At 49.5% G+C, this 22,951-nt stretch overlaps 2 long non-coding RNA genes across 4 annotated transcripts in view; one reads left to right on the forward strand and one right to left on the reverse strand.

Annotated features, from left to right (window-relative positions):
* Positions 1-3,277: 3,277 nt before the first annotated feature.
* LOC132665401 (uncharacterized) lies at positions 3,278-14,790 on the reverse strand. 2 transcript variants are annotated; one of them, XR_009604124.2, is made up of 3 exons: positions 14,624-14,790; positions 4,300-4,404; positions 3,278-3,573 (listed from the first exon to the last, which is right to left on the reverse strand). It is a non-coding gene; the product is annotated as an uncharacterized LOC132665401 (long non-coding RNA). The 2 variants fall into 2 exon arrangements; XR_009604125.2 differs by having other exon boundaries at positions 14,421-14,790.
* A 93-nt stretch (positions 14,791-14,883) lies between these two features.
* The window catches only part of LOC132665400 (uncharacterized), a 308,217-nt gene continuing 300,149 nt past the window's right edge, over positions 14,884-22,951 (forward strand). For both annotated transcript variants that reach the window (XR_013551467.1, XR_009604123.2), the window contains exons 1-2: positions 14,884-15,168; positions 19,992-20,179. This is a non-coding gene — a long non-coding RNA (uncharacterized LOC132665400). The remainder of the gene's footprint in view (positions 15,169-19,991; positions 20,180-22,951) is intronic.

Raw genomic sequence — 22,951 nt, forward strand, 5'->3', positions numbered from 1 at the left:
TCAAATAAGCTGAGATTCCGTGAGCAGTTGGCCTGAACTCCTGTTGGTTCTCTGTTGCCTGAGTTTTACAGAACGAACAGAGTGGCTTTAAGGATCTGTCTGTCCCCAAACTACAAGAATTCACCACTAACCACGATGACCATCTACGGCCAAGGAGGGAGGTGAGGGTTACCTCACATATCTCCATTCCAGAATCTCTTGGTTTCTCTCTTGATATTTCAAATATGAGTGTCTTTATCAACCCAAGTCTGTTCGGGATAAAAATAAATGAGAGATCGTATTCTGATAATGAAGTTTTCTCTAATAGGGCTCCACCCCATCCATAGTATTCCCATATTCTCCCAACATCTGATAACAACTTTCCTTTCACAGATCACTAAGGATGGGGACTGTTACATGAAAAATGATTCCACAGTGAATAAATTTGGAATTAAAAAAATCTAGCAGGTTTTGTTTTTTTCCTACAGACCTTTTCAGAGTCTGAAAAGTGTACCAATGTTTACATTAGTGTAGCATTGTTTACCTACACTATGTGTACCAATGTTTAATATGAATCTCTACAAAGGGACGTGTACCAATGTTTAATATGAATCTCTACAAAGGGACGTGTCAAGGATGCAAAGTTGACCATGCAGCCTTTCGTCCCTTAACAGAGTATCAGAAGGTGCTGGTTAAATGGATGTCCATTTTTGGAAACTCTGCCTTCCCAGGATTATTTAGATCTCTAATGCTGATTTCTTGTGTCTTTACTCTTCCTCGTCTACCAGTAAGAAACTCTGCTGAGGGCAGGGACCAGCCTTATAGTCTCGTATCTTTTTCCGGAGCTATTTTTTCACAAAATCACTCATTAAGGGTGCTTTTGGGGGGTCCCTGTTCAGGACTAGTTATTTCTTCACTGCATTGTGCATTTCTTATTTGTTTTGTTTTGTTTTGTTTTTTTGCTATTCCACATCTAAAGGTATTTAAAAAAAAATTTTTTTTAATGTTTATTTATTTTTGAGACAGAGAGACACAGAGCATGAACGGGGGAGGGGCAGAGAGAGAGGGAGACACAGAATGGGAAGGAGGCTCCAGGCTCTGAGCCATCAGCCCAGAGCCCGACGTGGGGCTCGAACTCACAGACCGCGAGATCGTGCCTGAGCTGAAGTCGGACACCCGACCGACTGAGCCACCCAGGCACCCCTCTAAAGGTATTTTTTATTTGGGAGAAGTCCCAAAATAGGAGGGATGTAGTCCCCATCTCCGTCTACGTAAGTCAAGGGGGACAGATTCCTTCTCGCCATCCCCCAGAAGCTAGGGGGGATGACTGTCAAGTGATGACTGTCGTGCTCATTAGACGTTCCTGCCCAGGACAGGATTTTGGAACAGCATTGACCCTGCTTCGCGTTGACTCCAGGGGCGATGGCACCGCTGGTGATGGTGAGAGCTGGAACATTCTGACTTGGCTATTGCTGTGCTGAAGCATTGTTTGGGGTTTTAGCCTGCCAGCCTCCCTTGTGTCTTACCCACTATCCCTGCAGATCCTACGAGCGATCCAGCATTCCAAACATATATTTTCTGCTTCAGTTGGAGTTAGTTGCTTGGAACCAAGACTACTGACCATCCTGTCAAATCCATGCATCCATCCACGTATCCATCCATCCATTCAGAACATCTACCCATCCATCACTGACCCGGCCATCCTTCTAACATAACACCGAGCTAGGCACTAAACATATGCAAAGCAGCAGGAAACGGCAAAAACAGATGCTGTCGTTAAGTCTGGGAATCTGAGCGGAGTTTCACAAAGGAACAATGAATGGAAGTGTGCGCCAGGTTTAGGAAAAGGAGGCCTTGGCCTGAGGGATGAGGGGAGGGAGTGGTTTTCAGGATCCGAAGATTATGTGGTGAGGCCTCCTGATAGCAGCTGTGGGCTTAGGTAGAGGGACACAGTCAACCTAAGGCGACCTGGCAGGAAGGAGACAGGAGGATAAATACCTCGTCAGCACACTCCTCCCTCCCTCTGATCTCCTGCCAGTGCAAGAGAAGATAGCGAGTTAGCTTGCACAGGTCAGCTTCTCAGTTGCAGAGCAGGTTGGAGAAGGGTGGAGAGTGCATCTGGAGGGCCAAACAGAAGACCCCAAGTGCATCAGTGTGAGGAGGTTCGTGTCATTTCTCTGTTCAAATCTTTCTTGTACAGTATCCCAGACATTTATTTTCTGCCTCTTTTAGTGTCAGTTGTTTGCAACCAAGAATCTTGACTTCTGTGGCAAACCCATCCATCCATCCACCCATGCATCCATCCACCCATGCATCCATCCACCCACCCACCCATCCATCCCATCCATCCCATCCATCCCATCCATCCCATCCATCCCATCCATCCATCCACCCATCCGTCCCATCCATCCATCCATCCATCCATCCCATCCATGCATCCATCCACCCACGCACCCACCCACCCACCCATCCATCCCATCCATCCCATCCATCCCATCCATCCATCCACCCATCCATCCACCCATCCGTCCCATCCATCCCATCCATCCCATCCATCCCATCCATTCATCCATCCATCCATCCATCCACCCACCCACCCACCCATCCATCCCATCCATCCCACCCATCCCATCCATCCCATCCATCCCATCCATCCCATCCATCCCATCCATCCCATCCATCCCATCCATTCCATCCATTCATCCATCCATCCATCCATCCCATCCATCCATCCATCCATCCCATCCATCCATCCATCCACCCACCCACCCATCTATCCAAACATCCATCCATCTCCAGTGGATTTATACAACACTCACATAAAAGCCAAAGTATTCATGACCCATCAAGCCTTCCATGACTCGCCCCCCGCCGCCACTCCCTCCCCCCCACCCCCTGCCGCCCCACACTGCCCGCTTGTCTTCATCTCCCTTTCTCTTCTCAGTTTTCTCCATCCCAGCCACACTGGCCTCCATGCTGTGCTCTAGATAAACTCCTGCCCCAGGACCTTTATGCATGATGTTCCCTCTCCCTGGAATACTCTACCCTTACACGTCCACTTGGTCCCTCCCTCCCTCCAACTTTTTACTCAGATGTCATCCTCCTTGTCCTCTGTTCATCAGATGGTGACTTCTGTCTACCACTGTCACTTACTTTCCTCCTTGGTACTTTACACTGTCTCACCTTCTCTAGATAATGCTTGTCCATCTTGTTTAGTGTGTATACTGTCCTCACCCCGCCAATTGGACCCTCCAGCAGAATAGAAATTCTAGAATGAAGAGTTTTTTGCTGTCTTGTTTATTGGTGTATTCTTAGTGCTCCAGAGAATCCCAGCATACAGAAGGTGTTGGATACACATTTGTTGAACAGATAAATGAACGTACGGGAGCGGCTCTGTGAGAGTTTCTGACCCATTCTCGGAGGGGAATTCAGCCCAGCTGCGAGTTTGTGCAAACTCATTTTATCCCTACTGTTGCACAGGCCAGGACGCACGTAAGAGTTAATATGCTGCTTGTGCCCTCAGGAAATGTCCTGAACGTTCCATGCAAGCCGTGGACTTGGCTCTCGGTGACTTCTTGTCCTGCTTAGGAAAACCTGAGGGCAAGGGAGGGAAAAAATGAACACTTTACACATTTCATCTTCAAAGCACTTACTAAACGCTCAAGTAATTAATTCCCCTGGCTCTCTGGGAAGTGGATTTTATTGTCTCTGTTCTGGCAATAGAGGCATGGGTGTGCTGAGAAGTTCCATCATTTCCCCAGGACCACAGAGTGAGCCACGGGTGGTGCCAGAACAGCATTGACACGCTTGGAGTTTCTGGCCGGGAGGCCTCCTACTTCCCCTGCTGGCGGGCAGGGCAGTGGACTCAGATGGGAGGTGGCGGTGTGGACCGTCTTAGAGGATGACTTTCTTCCCCTTTCAGAGGACTTTGGGAACTGGGCACTTGGGGGCTGCAAAATCACCGGGGCCCCCCGGGCCCCTCTTTCTTCCAATGTTTCAGGTCCAAGCTGAGGCTTAAGTGTAAACTGAAAAAAAAAAAAAAAAAAAAAAAAAATCTGAGGACGTGAACTCTTTCCCAGTGCAGGCTGGGGCAAAATAGATACGTCAAGACTGCCTTTGGTTATGCCCGGCTAATCGGAGTCTGACCACGGTCCTAACTCCTCTGCTCCAGGCTTTGGCTTGATCCCTTCTCCAGCAACACGATCCCGCCTGATTTTCCATATGGTCGGTTTCCTACTCTCTTGGAGAAAGGCCAGCGGAGAGGATAACTACTTGATATTAACGATATTGATGGGTGCTCCAGGGAATTAACATTCTTACCGGCTAATTATCTCCGTGCCAATATTTTCCTGTAGGCTTTGGACCGAAAGTCGGAAGACCTGTGTGTTTGCTTCTGCTACTAAGTTGCCACGGATCAGGTTGGGTCTTGGTTTTCCCATGTGTTGAATAAAGATAATAAGAACAGCATATATAAACACTTACCGGGTATTAGACAATGCTCTATGTGCCTTAAATATAGTGTCTTATTTGAACCTCACAACTCAGGAAGTGTTTTGCTTCCGGTTTTGCAGATGAGGAAACTGAGGCATAGAGAGGTTAAACGATTAATCCGAGACCCAGGGCTGGAAGGGGTCAGAGGTGGCAGAATCTAGGGGGTGTGGCCCCCGAGTCTGGGCTTATAACCGCTAGAGCGGTTTGAACCAGGCACAGGAACCGACTTCAGTGCCAAAGGCAAGTCCAGCGTAGTTTGTATTGAAATTACCCTTCCTCCAAAAACACGATAAAAGCTGGACAGAAAACCATGAAACAGCTACGTATAGAAACTGGAATGCACCAGCACAGATTGAATTTGGGACCTGAAAAAAAATCTCTGAAATATTAATTGCACATATGGTTCTTTTTTAAAAAAAATGTTTATTTATTTTGAGAGAGAGAGAGAGAGAGAGGGAGAGGGAGGGCTTGTGCACACAAGCCGAAGAGGGGCAGAGAGAGGGGGAGAGAATCCTAAGCAGGCTCCACGCTGTCAGCTCAGGGTCTGATGTGGAGCTCGATCCCACGAGCTGTGAGATCGTGACCTGGGCCGAAATCGAGAGTTGGATGCTTAACCGATGGAGCCAGCCAGGCGCCCCTGCATAAATGGTTTTAATAGCTGATTAGACTTAGCAGAGGAGAAGATTAGTAAACTGAACAAAAGCTCAGTAGAAAATAAATACGCGGGATTGGAGCAGAGAAAAATGGCGGTGAATAACACAGAGAAGGGCGTAAGATTCATAAGGACACAGTGGAGAGGTCTAAGATACGTACCGTTGGACTTGTAGAAGAGAGAAGAGACAGAATGGGACAGAAGCAACCTTTGAAGAACTGTGTTTTCCAAAGCTGAGGACAGTAAGCCCATTTGAGAAGCTCTGGGAAACCAAAGCGCATGAAACCCAAGAAACCGCATTAGGCACGCCATAGTGAAACTTCTCACGACCAAAGACAACGAGAATATCATAAAAGCCGTCAGGAAATAAGAGACATTACCTTCAAAGGGACAACAGCGAGCCTCGTGGCCGACTTTTCAAGAACACGAAAGCCAGCTGTGATCAAATGTTAGGGGGGATTCTCACCTGGGTTGGGAAAGATGCCAGGCTCAGACTGAACTCATCTGAGACGCCCTTGGTGGTAGATTAGTAATGTCTGCCACGTGCATGGAAGGAAGGCGTGACAGCAGCCATGCCACCTGCTGGCTTTGGCTTCGACGTCTGCCGCGATTTCCTCCCCTGGGTAATCGCAGAATGCCTCCTCCTTCCGAACCACTTTTCGGGTACAGGGAAGGAATCCAGAGACTTAAAGAAGATTCCAGCCACTCAGTTGTAAACCCGAGTAGCAGAGTTTTGGCTATAGGAAGGTTTCATTTCATATCCTAGTGAATTCTGTGTGACCTTGAGCATGTCCCTTTACCTCCCAGAGCATCAGTTTCTTCAATTTTAAGGTCGTTTCAATAATGGTACTTAATTCACAATGACATTGGAGTTTTCAAGGAATGAATGCATGGAAAACATCAGACATAGAGTCTGAAACACAATAGGTCCTCAAAACCAGTAGGTGCTCCTATCTTCTGCACAGGGGCCGTGGGTCCCCGGCTGGCTGCTGAGTTCCTACTCCTACAAGGGACACTTTTTCCTTGTCAAGCGCCTCCATCGTTGAAGGAAACATGTCGGGTGGTGGGGACCGCGAAACCCATACAGTTCTTGAAATGCATGGTTCTTACCATCGAATGGGCTTTGAGAACAGCTGAATGAGGCATCGGAGTGACTGTTTTTCCTTTGACTCTTGGGGTTTTAAAGAGCCAGTGGCACCTCTTGGGGAAGAGACATTCACAGGGACTGCGTTTTCCTTCGGTGAATTCAGATGTCCTCCTCTGGGACACGTTCAGCAGTAGCCACCAGTGTCCCAGACTTCTTCCATCGAGGAGGCCAGGGTCTGAGGATCCAGAAGGATTCTTCATGCCTGAGACCCATTTGGGTTATCACCCAAGGGGATTGCAGTCCATTCCTATCCCCAGCTCTGCCACCCCCACCCCCACTGCTTATGGGGCCTTATCCAGTATCCCCTTCCCCCTTACAGGTGTAGTATTGACCAAAGAGAGTGAAGGAGGACATTCCAGTTTCCCAAAGGGCCTGGAAAGCTTGTTGGCAAACAGGGAGTTTTGCGATGTCCTCAGAGTGGGATGACAAAATGCCCCAACGCGTGGTTAACTTAGAGAAAGCGTCGTCGTATGGGGAAGCGAGAGGGGGCTTTGGGTCGAATCCCGGCCCTGCTCCTGGCCGAGGGGGCTTTGCCGGTTCCCCCCGTCAATGAAAATGGGTTAACAGTGCAGCAACATTGTGAGTCAGAACAAAGACGCGTCTCGAGTGCTTAGCCCAGTGCAGGGCCATATTTTTGTTATTAGTCAGCGTTGCATGTTCAGGGGATCTGGAAATCCCTGCCTCGGGAAGGCCTCCCCCCCGCCCCCGCCGCCCCCATGAGCTCTTCCCCAAAACATGCATTCATTCCCAGCCGTGTAGGGACTTGATGTAAACCCACCCACTTTCCTGTGAACAGAAAACGCTAACAGAATTTTGGCCCCGAGAGCCGGTTCCGCAAAAGTAGTAAAATTGTTGTGGTTAAGCCCCTAGAACTGTTTGGGAGGCCTGAGAGGTCTTTGGGGGAGCCAGTGGGAGTGGCTGGGCCGACCTCAGAATGGAGCAGCGGGAAAGCTGTGCTGGCATTTTGCACTGTCCGGCTGCACCCGGCTGGGCTCCGCTTCTGGGGGACCGGGAAGTCAGGGAGGACGGTTCCTCGACTCTGCCGGGGCTGAGGTCGGCATCTGGGTTTACAGGTGTGCCACAAACCGGGGTGTGGCAGAGTTGGCCGGGCGTCTGACAAAAATCTGTGACCTCTCGCCGTTCCCTTAGCAAGGATATGTCAGTTGGAGGTGACTGCACAGGCAGGGACAGTTGTCCGGGGCTCCCCGCAGCCTGGTAGGGCCATGTGACTGATCCTGCCCGTGCAACATGAGTGTGTCCCTCCTGGGCCGGGGATTTTAAAAAGCAGTGGGATTCTTTGACGTTCTCTTTCCCCTTTGGCCATCGGCTGCCGAGGACCTTGAGGTCCCCAGGGGAGGGGGAGGTGACCCACAAGATGTAACCTGTCTGGGTCTCTGAGTCATCATGGCGGGGAATACCCCCGGACCTACATAAAAAATAAATTTCCGGGGCGCCTGGGTGGCTCCCTCGGTTAAGCGTCCGACTTCAGCTCAGGTCACCATCTCACGGTTCGCGGGTTCGAGCCCCGCGTCGGGCTGTGTGCCGACAGCTCGGAGCCTGGAGCCCGCTTCCGATTCTGTGTCTCCCCCTCTCTGCCCCTCTCCCACTCGCGCTCCGTCTCTCGCTCTCTCTCAAAAATAAATAAACATTAGAAAAAAGCAATAAAAAAGAAATTTCCATTGGGTCGAGCCACTAGAAAGTTTTGCTGTATTTGTTACAGCAGCTCGTGTTGCCCTGATACACCATGTTAGGTATCCTTAAATTCAACAGATACCTAACCCTCCTGCTCACGGTGACCCGGGGCTTCTGGGATGGCAGCTCCAGTGCCCTCTCCCCCACCCCCCTACTCCATCGGCTGTATCTTGTCTCTCTAAATTTGGACGAGTGAAAATACCAACCGCACCAGCTGTTGGTGAAGATGTGGAGGACCTGGAACTTTCCTACGCTGCCGTAAGGAAAGTAAAACGGTACAACCTCTTTGCAAAGCCAGCTGGCAGTTTCTGAAGCATACACCTGCATTAGGACCCGGTCACTCTGCTCCTAGGGATCTACCCAAGAGAGACAAAGGCATGTGTGTGCACAGAGGCTTGCACACGTGTTCACAGCAGCTTTATTACTAGTCACAAACTGGCCACGGGTCCCCCAGTATTCCCCAAAGCCCCGCTACATGTCCTGCCCGCAGTTTCCACGAGATGTCCGAGAATACCCCTGTCTTTAGGCTGCACTCTGCATTGAATCCTGTAGAAAAAGTCCCGAATCTTCTGGCCTCTCTCCATGTCCATCTTGGCTTCTCGTCGAAGCCACCGACATTTCCCGAAGACGGTGACCACGGCCTCCTCTCCGGTCTCCATGCCTTCCGTTCCCCGCCTCCCCCACCCCCCGCCATTCCTTTCTCAACACAGCGGCCAGAGAAGTTTCTTTCAAAACAGATCCAATCATGTACTTTCAACTGCTTTCCCGTCAACTTAACGTAAAATCCCAAGTCCTTGACGTGAACCTCAGGGCGCGGGGTAATCTGACCGTTGACTCCATGGCTCCTTCTACTCTTTCCTCGACCACTGGTTTCAGCCACACTTGTCTCCTCGCTTTTTCTCAAATATGCCAGACTCCTCCCTTCCTTCAGGAAGCCATGCCCTTGCCATTCTCTTTCCTTCTAACACGGTTCCCTCCGCCTTTCCAAGTAGCTTCTTAATGGCCTCTGCTCAGATGTCACCCACCCAGAGAGGTCATCTCTGGACACCCCCATGAAATAACCTTCCATCCACATCTTGTTTCTCTGCTTTGCAGAGGAGTGAGGGCCTTGGCTTCTTACTCACTGCCAACTGGAGGCCACTCCCAGTTCCTAGAAATTCCTAGAGACTGTCCACATGGCTGCCTTTACTTCATCAACTCAGCAAGAAAGGTCTTTAGAGAGAGTGGCCGGCAAGACGGAACCTTACATAAAGTCACAGAAATGACATTCCACCACAGCCGCCATATTGTATTGGGTAGAAACAGGTCATAAGTCCTACTGACCCTAAAGGCAAGATGGGGATTACACAAAGCTGTGAATACCGGGCGGCCAGAATCACGGAAGGGGTAACTTAAAGTCTGTCCATCACAATGATATTCTATATTTATTTAGTGGGTGGTTTATTCTCTGCCTCCCTCACTAGAACATAACCTTAACCTGTACAGATTAAGAGTACAGAAGAGTACAGAACCTTAATCTGTCTTGCTTGTGACTATGTCCCCAGCACCTGGAACAATCATTGGCACATAGTAGGTGCTTATAGTATATTTCTTGAATGAATAAAATAAACTTGTTATTATTATTTATTCAATTATTTTTTACATTCACATCCAAGTTAGTCAGCATGTAGTGCAACAATGATTTCAGGAGTAGCTTCCTTAGCGTCCCTTCCCCATTTAGCCCATCCCCCCTCCCACAACCCCTCTAGCAACCCTCTGTTTGTTCTCTGTATTTAAGAGTCTTTTTTTTTTTTAAATTTTTTTTTAACGTTTTTTATTTATTTTTGAGACAGAGAGACAGAGCATGAACAGGGGAGGGGCAGAGACAGAGGGAGACACAGAATCGGAAGCAGGCTCCAGGCTCTGAGCCATCAGCCCAGAGCCCGACGCGGGGCTCGAACTCACGGACCGCGAGATCGTGACCTGAGCCGAAGTCGGCCGCTTAACCGACTGAGCCACCCAGGCGCCCCTAAGAGTCTTTTATGTTTTGTCCCCCTCCCTGTTTTCATATTATTTTTGCTTCCCTTCCCTTATGTTCGTCTGTTTTGTATTTTAAAGCCCTCCTATGAGTGACGTCATACGATATTTCTTTCTCTGACCGACTAATTTCACTTAGCATGATAGCCTCCAGTTCCATCCACGTAGTTGCCAATGGCACGATTTCATTCTTTTCCATTGCCGAGTGATACTCCATTGTGTACAGATACCACATCTTCTCTATCCATTCATCCATCGATGGACATTCGGGCTCTTTCCATACTTTGGCTATTGTCGATAGGGCTGCTATAAACATGGGGGTGCATGTGTCCCTTTGAAGCAGCACACCTGTATCCTGTGGATAAATGCCTACTAGTGTAATTGCTGGGTCGTAGGCTAGTTCTATAAAATAAACTTCTTTTCATTGAGCTATTTTCGTGAAGTTTCGTTCCTTTAAACAAACAAAATGCCACGTTGAGATGTATTGCTTTGGGGTTTAAAATGTGATATCAGCAAAAAGTGGTTTGTAAACTGTAAAACATCCTGTAAGGGCTAAGCAGTCTTCTCTTTATGGTCTGACCAGTTTATCTCCTTGGAAAATAATTTTTTAAATGTTTACCTACTTTTGAGAGAGAGAGAGCGCGCGAGAGAGCACACGAGCTGGGGAAGGGCAGAGGGAGGGGGGACAGGATCCGAAGCAGGCTCTGTGCTGACAGTAGACAGCCTGAGGCAGAGCTCCAGTGCAGGAACTGTGAGATCGTGACCTGAGCTGAAGTCGGACACTTAACGGACTGAGCCACCCAGGCGCCCAGAAAATATAAATATTTTTTTCAATTAGTGTTGTCTAGCAATTATGTCTCATTGTGTCCCTTCTTGGGCACTTGGGATGGATTCCCGGTCTCTTTTAAAAAAAAATTTTTTTTAACGTTTATTTATTTTTGAAGGAGAGAGACAGAGTGTGACTGGGGGAGGGGCAGAGAGAGAGGGAGACAGAGAATCCGAAACAGGCTCCAGGCTCTGAGCCGTCAGCACAGAGCCCGATGCGGGGCTCGAACTCACGAACCGCGAGATCATGACCTGAGCCGAAGTCGGACGCTCAACGGACTGAGCCGCCCAGGTGCCCCTGGAGTCCTGGTCTCTTAAAGTGGCCATGGACGCGCATTGGCCGCTGGAAAGCAAGTGGCTGTGATCCCCATCACTGATGGATGGAAGCTCTGAGAGCTGGTGTGCAAGAGGACATTCGCCATGGGGACCCGCGATGTGTTTGGCAGTGGCCTCTACTTTCCCACTTCCTGTCTCAGCTTGGGTCCCCGACTGTGGATGATGCCAGGCAGAGTTCCCAGCTGAGTCCCAGAGAGAACACAGGTAACGCGTGAAACAAACCACCAATGATTTAATCCACGGGGATCCGGGGGCTGTCTCTTACTGCTTCATAACCTGGCCCGTCATGACGGAAGCAGTACCCAGCCTTCCTCAGACAATCAGCTCCTTCCCGCTTCTCAGCCTAGAAAGACACCAAGGAACACGGGAGAAGCGATTTGATTAAAAAACCCACGTCTGGGGGCGCCTGGGTGGCTCAGTCGGTTAAGCGTCCGACTTCGGCTCAGGTCATGATCTCACAGTCCGTGAGTTCGAGCCCCGTGTCGGGCTCTGTGCTGACAGCTCAGAGCCTGGAGCCTGTTTCAGATTCTGTGTCTCCCTCTCTCTGACCCTCCCCCGTTCATGCTCTGTCTCTCTCTGTCTCAAAAATAAATAAACGTTAAGAAAAATTAAAAAAAAAAAAAAAAACAAAAAAAAACAAAACCCACGTCTGGCCTTGGGACCGTGAGTTTGCTTTGTTCAAGGTTTCTTAACAGATGTGTCGGTTACGTGGCCTCACTGTGCAGCGGTTTTATTATTCTGAAGAATGACTTCCCATCCCTCTGCTCCTACCACCTTCCCAAAGTCAATTTTGGGCATCGTCACGATGATCGTATTCACCCTCTCGCCTCCGACTGCTTGCGTTTGCCAAGCAGGTCCCTTGAATTGCAATGCTTAATGCGGTTCTAAGGGACACTTTGCACCCACCTAAGCTGAATTCTCAGGCATCACTCCGTATTTTAAGACCATCCCCGACATCTCCTTCCTTAGTTTTCAGCGAGAGCTGCAGTTGTCCAACAAACGGAACACAGAATGCCGTTTTCCAAGAAACGCGGCTTGGGATAAGTCAACCTCAAAGTCGTCCGAAAACTCGTCCTGGCGGCCGACTTGGGGACAAGAAGGACCCTTTCTCACTGTGGCCTTTGTGATGAACACACCAGATTCATAAATTCGCATATGTGTTATCCACACATCCATTTCATATCAATAGCAAATGCTTTCCAGATGTGTGTTAGAGGTGCTAGGCGTTGCGTTGCTGGCTTCGTATTTTCTCCGAGGTCTCTGCCTGGCCTGGCACCCGGCCTGTTGTTTTTACATCAAAAAGATGGGTCGTACCTGCTTAATAAGCCGGAGGAATTCACAGCAACCTGAAGGAGCTAAAGGAATGTGGTTTTCTGATCCGATTAGAGAGATGTGGCTGGGTCCCCAGGGTTCTCAGGTTCAGCTGCCCCAGCCTACAATGTCATTCATTGTCTTCTGGGCCGTGTGCGCAGTGATTCGGGTTTCTGCACCCCCTTCTCTGAAGCCTTGTGTGCACAGCCCCGGAGCTCACCCGGAGTTGAGTTGACCACTAAGCTTTTTCTCTGTTGGCTTTCCGTTCTTCTGCCCCTCCTGCAAATGTTCTTTGTGGCGGCCGTTGTAGGGGCACAGAGAAGCGAGCCCCAGGTTTGAGTCGTTCTTAGGGTAGTCCAAATCCTCCCCACGTTTAAGAACCTTTTGCCTTTCGCTTGTGGGGGTGGTGGAGAGTTCTGGAACATGAGCTTTGAAGTCAGAATCCCGGTGTGCCCGTTTACGAGGCTGTGTGACCTTGGGCAGGCCTCTTGACCTCTCTGAGCCTCCGATGGCTTATCTGGATACTCTAGATCTTAACACTTCATATCGCTTGGGTTATTGTGAAGCAGAAATGAGCTAATGCACGCAAAGCTCTTGGCACAGAGTCTGGAGTATAGCAAACCCTTAATCGCTGGTAGCTAATATCATTATCATTATTGCTACTACTGTAAAAAAAATTTAACGTGAGCCTAGACCCACACTGATTTTCCCATGGTGGAATGCCTTCTGGAAGTCCTCCCGGGCCCCACCTTAAAGTTTCTCGTGAAATGTCCCACTGGGCACAACCCACAGAGCTCTGGAAGCAAACATTATGGCCTCATGTTCTGGACTCAACCTCGATGACTTTGGACTCTAGGTCATTGTGTTTTCTTTCCTTTTCAGAAAGAGCCATGCTGAGTAGGGTGCAGACCCAGAGCAGAGATTTAGAGTGAAGTCCTGGGCTTTGGAGCCAAGGCTGGCTCAAGATTCTTCTTTGGTGTGTGCCTTCCTCTTTCCCCAAGGTGGGCTGCTGCAGGGCATGTGGTAGGCGTTCAACGCGTGTTGAATGAGTGGCTGGAGAAGGGACTTAACCAGTAGTTATCCTCGAGGAAGCAATAACACGATAATGGTAATGACTTTGATCTTGGCTATTTTCTGGGTGCTTAGATCCTCTGTGCCAGGCAGCAGGCTAGTGTATCTGAAGTTGTTCACTCACTACTCAGGGAATAGCCTGGCGGGTAAACACGCAGGAGTCCTTTTGAGAGGTAAGGGTATTAGCGATTTCGCCTTGGGACCGAAGGCGAAATGAAGGCGAAGGGGAGAGCCTGGATTGGGGGGTCAGGGAATGCGGGGACAGAGTTCTTGCATCCGCCCATCGGGTCACAGCCTGCCTGGTTCAGTTGTCCCAATGCTCACAGTCTGAGTCGGCTTCCTGTCGAAGTCCCCAGGGAGCTCCCCCACCCCCTTCCAGTTTGGGACGACACAGGCAGAAGCCTGAAGTTGGAACAGTGATGTGTCAATCCTCTCCTTCATTTTTTAATGTTTTTATTAAAGTTTTTTTTAACGTTTACTTACTCTTGAGAGAGAGAGAGAGAGAGAGAGAGAGAGCACGAGCGCGAGTGGGAGAGGGACAGAGAGAGAGGGAGACAGAATCGGAAGCAGGCTCCAGGCTCCGAGCTGTCAGCACAGAGCCCGACGTGGGGCTCGAACTCATGAAACGTGAGATCGTGACCTGAGCCGAAGTCGGATGCTTAACCGACTGAGCCACCCAGGCGCCCCTACAACTCCCTATTTCTAAATGCAAAGAGAAAAAGTCTACAAGAGACACAGCCACATACTGAAGAGATAAATTTTATGCCTATCATCTTAGTTTAAAACCCTGTTACTTTTATTTTAAGTTTATTTATTATATTTTAAATTACAAAATAAACCAGGAAGTGTACAAGGATATACAGCAAAGACTCCCTCGTTCCCCTGTCCAGAGGCACCCACCTCTTCTCCCAAGGAGCAACCCAGACTTTCAATTTCTTGCGTGTCTGTCCAGAAAGGGTCAATTATCAGAGGCTTCAATAAGGATGGGCAGAATTTTCCCTTTAATGCATACCTGGTCTGTATCTATTGTTTGAGCTTTTGCCCACGAGCTCGGTGTAAAGAGAAGAAAGGCAATAGAAGTCATTGTGAAAGGACACCGGTACCTTCTTTCGACCCTGTCCTCTGTCCCAGCTTCAGAAGCAGACACTAAGGGACTGTTCCTTGTCCCACCAAGACAGCTGACCGCGTTCTCTGGTTCTCCAGTTGCTACAACAATTGAACCTTCAACTCCCAAGGCAGGAGCAAATCAGGGGCAGGCCTTTGATCTCTTGTCCCGTCACTCCCCTCCGTCTCCATGGCAACCACTGTGCCCCAAGGGGTGGAGAATGCACCCCATTGTTCTAGCCTCCCTGCCTTCATTCCATCTTAATTACCTGTGCCCATTGGGTCCCGTGTGGTTTGATGAGTCCCTTCCCTCCTCAACCCTTTCCATTTCTTTATGTACCTGCCCTCTGGGGGCACGGGACGCCTCCCGTGGCTCCCACGGGCCTGGGTCCACCTCTCGGTTATGTGAGTCACTGAGTCCTATGAACTCTGTACCGGGAGTGAGTCACTTTGCTCCTTAAAGCCTCGGGTTTCTCATCTGTACGACCGGGATAAAAGTGGTCTTAGGGCCGAAAACCCGGACACCTTCAGGGCACAGCATATAGTAATTAATGAAGGCGATGTGTCTTTATGAAACGTGAGTGGCTCAGGGCCCTGGTGACTTCTCTAGATTGGGTTATGGGGGTTGACTTCTCACTGGTGATTGAACCTTTACTGTCAGTCTTGGACAATCCATCCATCCGTCATCTCTTTATTAATCACCCATCGTCTATGTATAATAGCCCCTTGCCCCCCGCCCCCCATCCACGGTTCCCGCTTCCTGCCGTTTCGAACCTGCTCGTCAGCTGTGGTCTGGAAGCCGATGAGCCTCCTTCTGACATCTGGTCAGGCCAGTAGTAGCCTAACCCCTCGTCACATGCCTGTATCGTCCACTGCCCTTCATCTTGTCCCGGCTGTGTTTTGTCATCTCACATCATCACAGGAAGGAGCACAGCACGAGAAATTGGGAGAGACCACATTCACGTACTTTTATGATGGCATATTGTTAGAATTGTTCTATGTTATTATTGTTGTTGCTAATCTCTTACTGTGTCTCATAAGTTGAATTTTATCCTAGGGGCACTTGGGTGGCTCAGTCAGTGAAGCGTCCGATTCTTTTTTTCTTTTTTATGTTTATTTTTGAGAGAGAGAAAGAGAGAGGAAGAGTACGAGTAGGGGAGGAGCAGAGAGAGAGAGGGAGACACAGACTCGGAAGCAGGCTCCAGGCTTCGAGCTGTCATCACAGAGCCCGAGGCGGGGCCCGAACTCACGAGCTGTGAGGTCATGGCCCGAGTGGAAGTCGGACGCTTAACCGACTGAGCCACCCAGGCGCCCCATGGACGTTTCTGATTTTACCCTTTGCTTGACCATGTGATTAGCTCTCAGAGACTGGTGGGTGGGGCCTGGTCTGGGGGATGCTGGGATTATCCAGAACCATAGAAGTGACAAGTGACCTGGTGGTACTTTTAAGATCCCCCCGTCCCTGCTGCTAAATAACACGTACATTGCTTATTAACAACACTGATTGATTTTTCTGCGAAAAGAAGCATTCCTTGCCCACAGAGAGAGTGTTTAAATTAAGTTTTGTTGAGAAGCAAACATTTATGCTATTATAGACGCACAACTGTGAAATTTTTTGGAGGGGGAAAAAGGATTTATCCAAGGCTTAAGAGGCGGTGGGGATGGGCGTCGAATAGGGAAACAGAAAGAGAAAAAGCTGGGCATGGGCTCTCCTTCCCCTGTGGGGCTCGGAAAGACCCCATCCGTGGCCACAATACTTTGCACGATTGCATTTGGTGAGAGCCCAGCTGTTTTTCTCCTGTTTATGCAGAGACTGTCTTTCCGAAGGGGGGCATTCTGCCCAGAATCCAGGACTCCTGGCTCCTGTTCCAGTCCGTCCTTCCTTCCTTCTTTCCTTCCTTCCTTCTTCCTCCCTCCTCCCTCCCTCCCTCCCTTCCTTCCTTCCTTCCTTCCTTCCTTCCTTCCTTTTTCTTTCTTTTTTTCTTTTCTTTTTCTTTTCTTTCTCTTTCTCTCTTTCTTTCTTTCTTTTCTTTCTTTCTCCTTTTCTTTCTTTTCTCTTTCTTTCTTTCTTTCTTTCTTTCTTTCTTTTCTTTCTTTCTCTTTTCCTTTTCTTTCTTTCTTTCTTTCTTTCTTTCTTTCTTTCTTTCTTTCCTTTCCTTTCCTTTCCTTTCCTTTCCTTTCTTTTTCAGTGCTCTTTTCTTTACTCCATGCAGTCTTTCGACCCAAGGACATGATTCCAGACGTTGCTTTTTTTTTTTTTTTTTTTGTATCAGAGATGGTCTTGTCAGTCCTAGTAGTAGGGAACAGAGTTGTCTGAGAGCCCTGATAAAGTCACTGGGCTCCTCTTGTGCAAATTAACTCGACGATCTCCTAGGGCTGGGCGGCAGTGCAGGTGAATGAAGCTGTTCAAGGACGCACTTGGGGTTCTTGGCAGGAAACCGATGACATTCTCCAAGGAGGTCTTTGGGTAGGAAGTTGCTCGAGGGACTGGTTGCAGGTGTCTGGGAAACTGAGATGTAGGGAAACTGAGGAGGCAGAGGGAAGCCACGAGGAATCGCACCCGTCGGCTAGTAGTGAGGGAGCGCTCACCTCTCCTAGGTGGGAAGAGACGTACCTGAGGACAGCAGGGGTGTGGAGAGGGGCTGGACAGGAGCCCTGACCTTGGGTGGAGGGACTCAGCCGGCTGTGGGGGTGCAGTGACCCCCCCCCCCAGGGAGGGGGCTGGGGACTATATACCCTGTTTTCACTTCCACTCACATTTCCTCTTGTGCCCTGTTGGCCAAGTTCAACAGGAACCCAAAGAAGGCACCTGACAGACCATAAGGATCAGCCTCAGAGGCAGAGAGTAGGGTGGGGAGGAGAGAGGGGGGGATCTGCAGGGACACATAGACGGTGTTTAAGGTGGTACATAGGACAGGTTTCGTTTCCATGGAGAAATGTATCCCGAGTTCCCTGAACAAGATGGGACTTCTGTGTTGACCTTAATTTCTCTGTGTCTCACTTTCCCTTTCTCTAACACGGGACTAACGACAGCAAAATTAATCAGAATTACAATCACATTACCAACTGTCATGAGTTGTTGTCAGGATGTAATTCATTAATTCATGCCATGCTCTTAGACTATCCCAAGTATTAGCTTTTATTTCAAGATTACACCATGACGATCCTTTGTTTCTCCTCTTTTAATTTTTTTTAATGTTTATTTTTAAGAGAGAGATAGAGTGAGAGGAAGGGAGGGGCGGAGAGAAAGAGGGAGAGACAGAATCCGAAGCAGGCTCCAGGCTCTGAGCCGTCAGCACGGAGCCCGACGCGGGGCTCGAACCCACGAACTGCGAGATCATGGCCTGAGCCAAAGTTGGAGGCTCAACTGGCTGAGGCACCCAGGCGCCCTTGTTTCTCTATTTTTAGAAACAGCCGTGGGTACAAGGCCTATTTTACTGTCCCTTTAATTCTTCTACGAGTAAAATAACAGTGAGGTCTCACTGCTGAAGAGCCAGTGACGCTGAGCACAGTCTAGGGAGACAACAGACAATAGGCGGGGACTGTGGCAAAATCACAGTGTCTCCCCTCAAGGGACCACCTGCCACTCAGCTCTAGCAGATTATGACCGTTTAGGAATGTAGGCAGCGTTTCCAGAACTTTCGGGTTTGCAAGAAAAGCTGAACAATTAGAATTTTTATGTGAAAGCTTCTGATTTTTAAAGGTTGGCAAATGGTTTCAAAATTTTTAAAAAAATACATCATTTGAGCCAACACTCTGCGAGCCAAGCAAAACAGATCTTGGGGCTGGATTCAGCTCACATGTGGCCAGTTGTGATCTTGGGTTAAGCTTATGCCTGGGGACCAGAGGAAGCTGTTGGCTTCTTAAGGAAGACAGGACGTGACCTTGGCTCCTGGAAGAGACTTCTTCAGAGAGGCCTCAGCTGAAACCCCAGACATAAAGCAAAGCATCCTTGACTTAAGATCTAAGAGCTGGAAAAACGCACAGGGCAGGGGTGGGGGCGGGCGTTCTCATTAAGGGGACCCGCGCGTGGGATTTTATAGGAAGCCAGGACGGTTCTCAGATCACATTCACGAACCAAAGGTGGCCCGAACCCCAGTTGCCTCTGCATCGCGCCTCCATGAAGGGATTTTCGCTTTGTCCAAAGTTATCTAACCTGCTTTTGGGGCCAGGGAGAGAAAAAAACCCAACTCCGTGATATTATATACATTCGAGGAATTAACATCAGCACGCATCCCGGGATTCTTCTCGGGAGAAACCAGTCTGCGGGTAAGGCAACCGTGTATTTCGGGGCCTTCCCACTTCTTACGCCCCTGGTGTGGGTTCAAGCTCTCCTCTGCTTCCTTGCCTTTAAAAAAAAAAAAAAAATACAAACGCCGATTCGAATTCCCCATCTTTGGAGACAGCCCCGAGCACACAAGCACGTATAGACACCCTCTCCCTGCACACACATCTGTTATACACATTGCCACGGTATCCTCTGGTTGTTCAACAATGAACAGAATTATTTCCTCTTATTACTTCCCATGTTGCCTCAAAACCACACTCGGAAAAGTAAAACCACTGAAGGGGGCTCGGCCAATCGCGCTGCACGGCTGGCTCTTCTCGGCACATAGGGATTGGGGGGGTGGGGGGGCAATGGGGGAGGCGCTGGGGTCCTGAGGGGAGGCTTTGGGCCGCGTGGAAGGGAACACGGCCACTGTTGCCATGGAATCCACCGCGGCCCGCGTGTCTCTGTGCGTGCGCGTCCGTGCGTCTGTGTCTCTCTGTCTGTGTCTGTCCGATCGTCTGTCCGTGCGTGTGGGTCTGTGCGCTGGGTGTCGCTGGTTTCCTTGCACTGTATCTTATCGTTGTTTTTCAAGCTTTACTGAGATCTTGTTGACGTAGCACGTGTACACACGGAAGGTGTACCGTGTGATGATTCGGTGCATGTATGTGTGGCCAAACGATGCCCACAAGAAGGCAGTTAGCACTTCATCCCCTCATCTAACGACCTTTCGGATGTGCGGTGGTAGCATTGGAGATCTACTCTCTTTACAATTTTTTTTTTTGGTCGGTTTTAAGTTTATTTATTTTGAGAGAGACAGAGAGTGGGTGCAAGCAGGGGAGGGGCACAGAGAGAGGGAGACAGAATCTGAGACAGGTTCCAGGCTCCGAGCTGTCAGCCCAGGGCCCGAGGCGGGGCTCGAACTCACGAACCGCGAGATCATGACCCGAGCCGAAGTCGGACGCTCAACCGACTGAGCCACCCAGGCGCCCCCATTGTAAACAGCACCTATTTGCCAACTGCATCATTTGCCAAATGATACACCAGGCCCCATACTAAATGCTTTAGCACACACAGGCTTCTCTATTTAATCTTTATAGCAAGCACCTAGTGGAGACCGGAATCTTAGTTGTGCGGATCACTAAAGTGAGGCTGGCTTGTGCCTTCGTCCCTTCATTCAAGTATCTATCTGGCACCCGAGAGCCAGGCGCTGTCCCGGGCGTGGGGAAATGACAGTGACAGCGACGCGGCCTCTGGAAGCAGGAATCTCACATGCGAGTGAGGAGAGGTGTGTTATAGATAAGTAACAAGCACATTTTTTCGGGGCTCGTGAGTGGCTCTGCCGGGCGTTCACAGAACTCGCCAAGGATCAGGGCTGTCGGCTCAGTCCCTGAGCTAGCATTCGAGAGACCTGGGCAGGTGCCCGGGTCAGGGCCACCCTTTTGCAAAAGGCACATCTTTTCAAGGTGCAAGGGGGGGGGCCCGGTACGGAATGCTCCTTTGGGGAGTCGCCTTAGTTATTTGCCTGCAGGAAGGATAGACCCTTCAGGATCGGGGTCTTGGAAAAAATTACTCGGCTCCAAACGGCTGGGGAGAAGATGCTGGGTGGGACCCGCTCTGTGCCTCTCGCTGCAGGGGTGATGGTTGCATGCGTGCAGGCACAGACCTCTCATTTTCTGTCCTGGATTCCGTCGGGGCGCCGCCCTGGGAAGGCACGGGCGTGGCCACCACACGCTTGTGTTGTGTTGGAGCGTTGGCTCAGCCCCTCGTGGTCGTGTGCTCTTGGGGTGCAGTGATCCGGGCATTGGGCTTGAGGTGGGTAGAAGGCTGGAAGGCCTGGAACGAAGTCCTGGCGGAACGGAGCCCCGAGCTCTCTTGGGGCTGGTTCCGACCACAGAATTCCTTCACCAAAGCCGAAAAGCAATTGTGTGTTTCAACAGCAGGCGGCTAGTATTTATGGAGCCGCCGGGGTATTTTCTTAGCACGCTGGAGGTTCTGCCTCCCAGAACACCCCACGGCACGCGGCAATCCTCTGCTCTGGTAGATTCGGGGCATTATGGGGCTGGGAGTAGCCCTCGGAGACTGGCTTGGCAGGGAACCTCCGTGAGTTCCGGTATCATTTCATCTCTTTAGGGCAGACATCACAGTGTTGACTTGCGCAGACACATCTGTATTTCTTGTGAAGCACCAGGGACGAGGCCTCCTGTTTTTTTCTTCTTAGTTCCAAAAGGTGAAGGAAGGGCAACCCGCCCCTTCGAACCGCTCCAGGTACTTGCAGTAGTGAGCCTCCCGTCCCCGGAGGCATGTAAGCAGAGGCTGCGTGATTTCCTGGAAGGGAGTTTTCTATTGGGTAAGAAGCTGGACTGAATGGTCTCTGAAATTTTCTGTTCAATTCCGAGTTTCTGGGACATTAAGGAACTGGTTATGTTCAGGGCAAATCAACAGAGATATATACGCAGCGTCCACCAGGTTCTCTGAGGCTTGACCACTCAAGAATCAGTTGGTAAGGTTTTTATTTATTTATGTCTGCCTTGAGTCTGAATCGAACTTCTTCCTTTTTTTTTTTTTTTTTGGCCTAAATTCAGGCACAAAGGTCAGCATAGTCAATTGATGAGGCGTTTGATTTCTAGGTAGTTGTACAGTGGAGATTTAACTTCTGAGCCAGAGTTAAATCCCGCTCTCCCACTCCCCAGCTGCGTGATTTTGAGCAAGTGATTAAACTACACTTCTCTGAGCCTCTGTTTTCCCATCTGTAAAGTAGGACGAGTAGTAGAACTTACCGGATAGGATAGTCGAATGAGATATCCCAGGTAAATAAAGAATTGTCAAAAAAAAAAAAAAAAAAAAAAAAAAGAATTGTCATAGGGCTTAACACAGAGTGAGCGCTTCGTTAACTCTGGTAATTGTTCTTACTCAATAGATTTTTTTTAAGCTTATTTATTTTTGAGAGAGAGAGAGAGAGAGAGAGAGAGAGAGAGAGAAGGGGACACAGAATCCGAAGCGGGCTCCAGGCTCCGAGCTGTCAGCACAGAGCCCGACGCGGGCCTCGAACCCACGAACCGTGAGATCGTGACCTGAGCCGAAGTTGGACGCTTAACCGACTGGGCCACCCAGGCGCCCCCTCACTCAATAGATATTAACTGAAGGTCCATTAATTGTCAAACCTGGGGAGTCGGGGGCAATCTGTAGGAAGACAAAAGATCCTTCTGCTGTGACTGGAAACTCTTATATTTTCTTACCCTGAATGGATGGCACCAATATGGATGGAGGAAACACACACATGCCTCCTCTTGGCTTTCAAAAAAATCTTCCCACGAGGTCACATTTGGATGAAATCCAAGGCTCGGGTGATGCTCGGGCCGTGATTTTATCAGAATCGGCTTTTCCCGACCAGACTGCACATGCTATTGATATATAATACAGCGTTATTTATTACTTGTTGAATACCTACAGTCTGTTCAGCCCTTTACAAGAGATAAAGAAGATAAGCCCGGGGCCTCGAGGGGTTTGCGATTTGGTTACTCAGATTCAAAGTGCCCCAGATGAGAGTGAATTTGGATGCCCATGGCACGTTAACTACAAATTCGTTGATTCTTCCCATAAAGAGGACAACTGTGAGAGGCTGACCTGAGATCTTCACAGGTTTTCTCCATGGGGGGGGGGGGGGGAAGACAGCAGATGGTATTAAAAATTAATTGAAAAAAGAAGAGCTCTTTCTAAACTCAAAACCATGGAGCAGGAAGCCATCACAAACCATGAAATGGACTGAGTTTGTGTTTCCTGGCTTCCTCTGTTAAGACTCGGACTTAAAAAGAAGTTGTTTTTTTTTTTAATGTTTATTTTTGACAGAGAGACAGAGTACAAGCAGGGGAGGGGCAGAGAGAGAGGGAGACGCAGAATCCGAAGCAGGTTCCAGGCTCTGAGCTGTCGGCACAGAGCCCGACGCGGGGCTTGAACCCACGGACTGGGAGATCATGACCTGAGCCGAAGTCGGACGCTCAACCGACTGAGCCACCCAGGCGCCCCGCCCCCCAGTAAGCCTCCGACTTAAAAACATTAC

Source organism: Panthera onca, chromosome D3 (genome assembly GCF_046562875.1).
Source record: "Panthera onca isolate mPanOnc1 chromosome D3, mPanOnc1 haplotype 2, whole genome shotgun sequence".
Classification (NCBI taxonomy): domain Eukaryota; kingdom Metazoa; phylum Chordata; class Mammalia; order Carnivora; family Felidae; genus Panthera; species Panthera onca.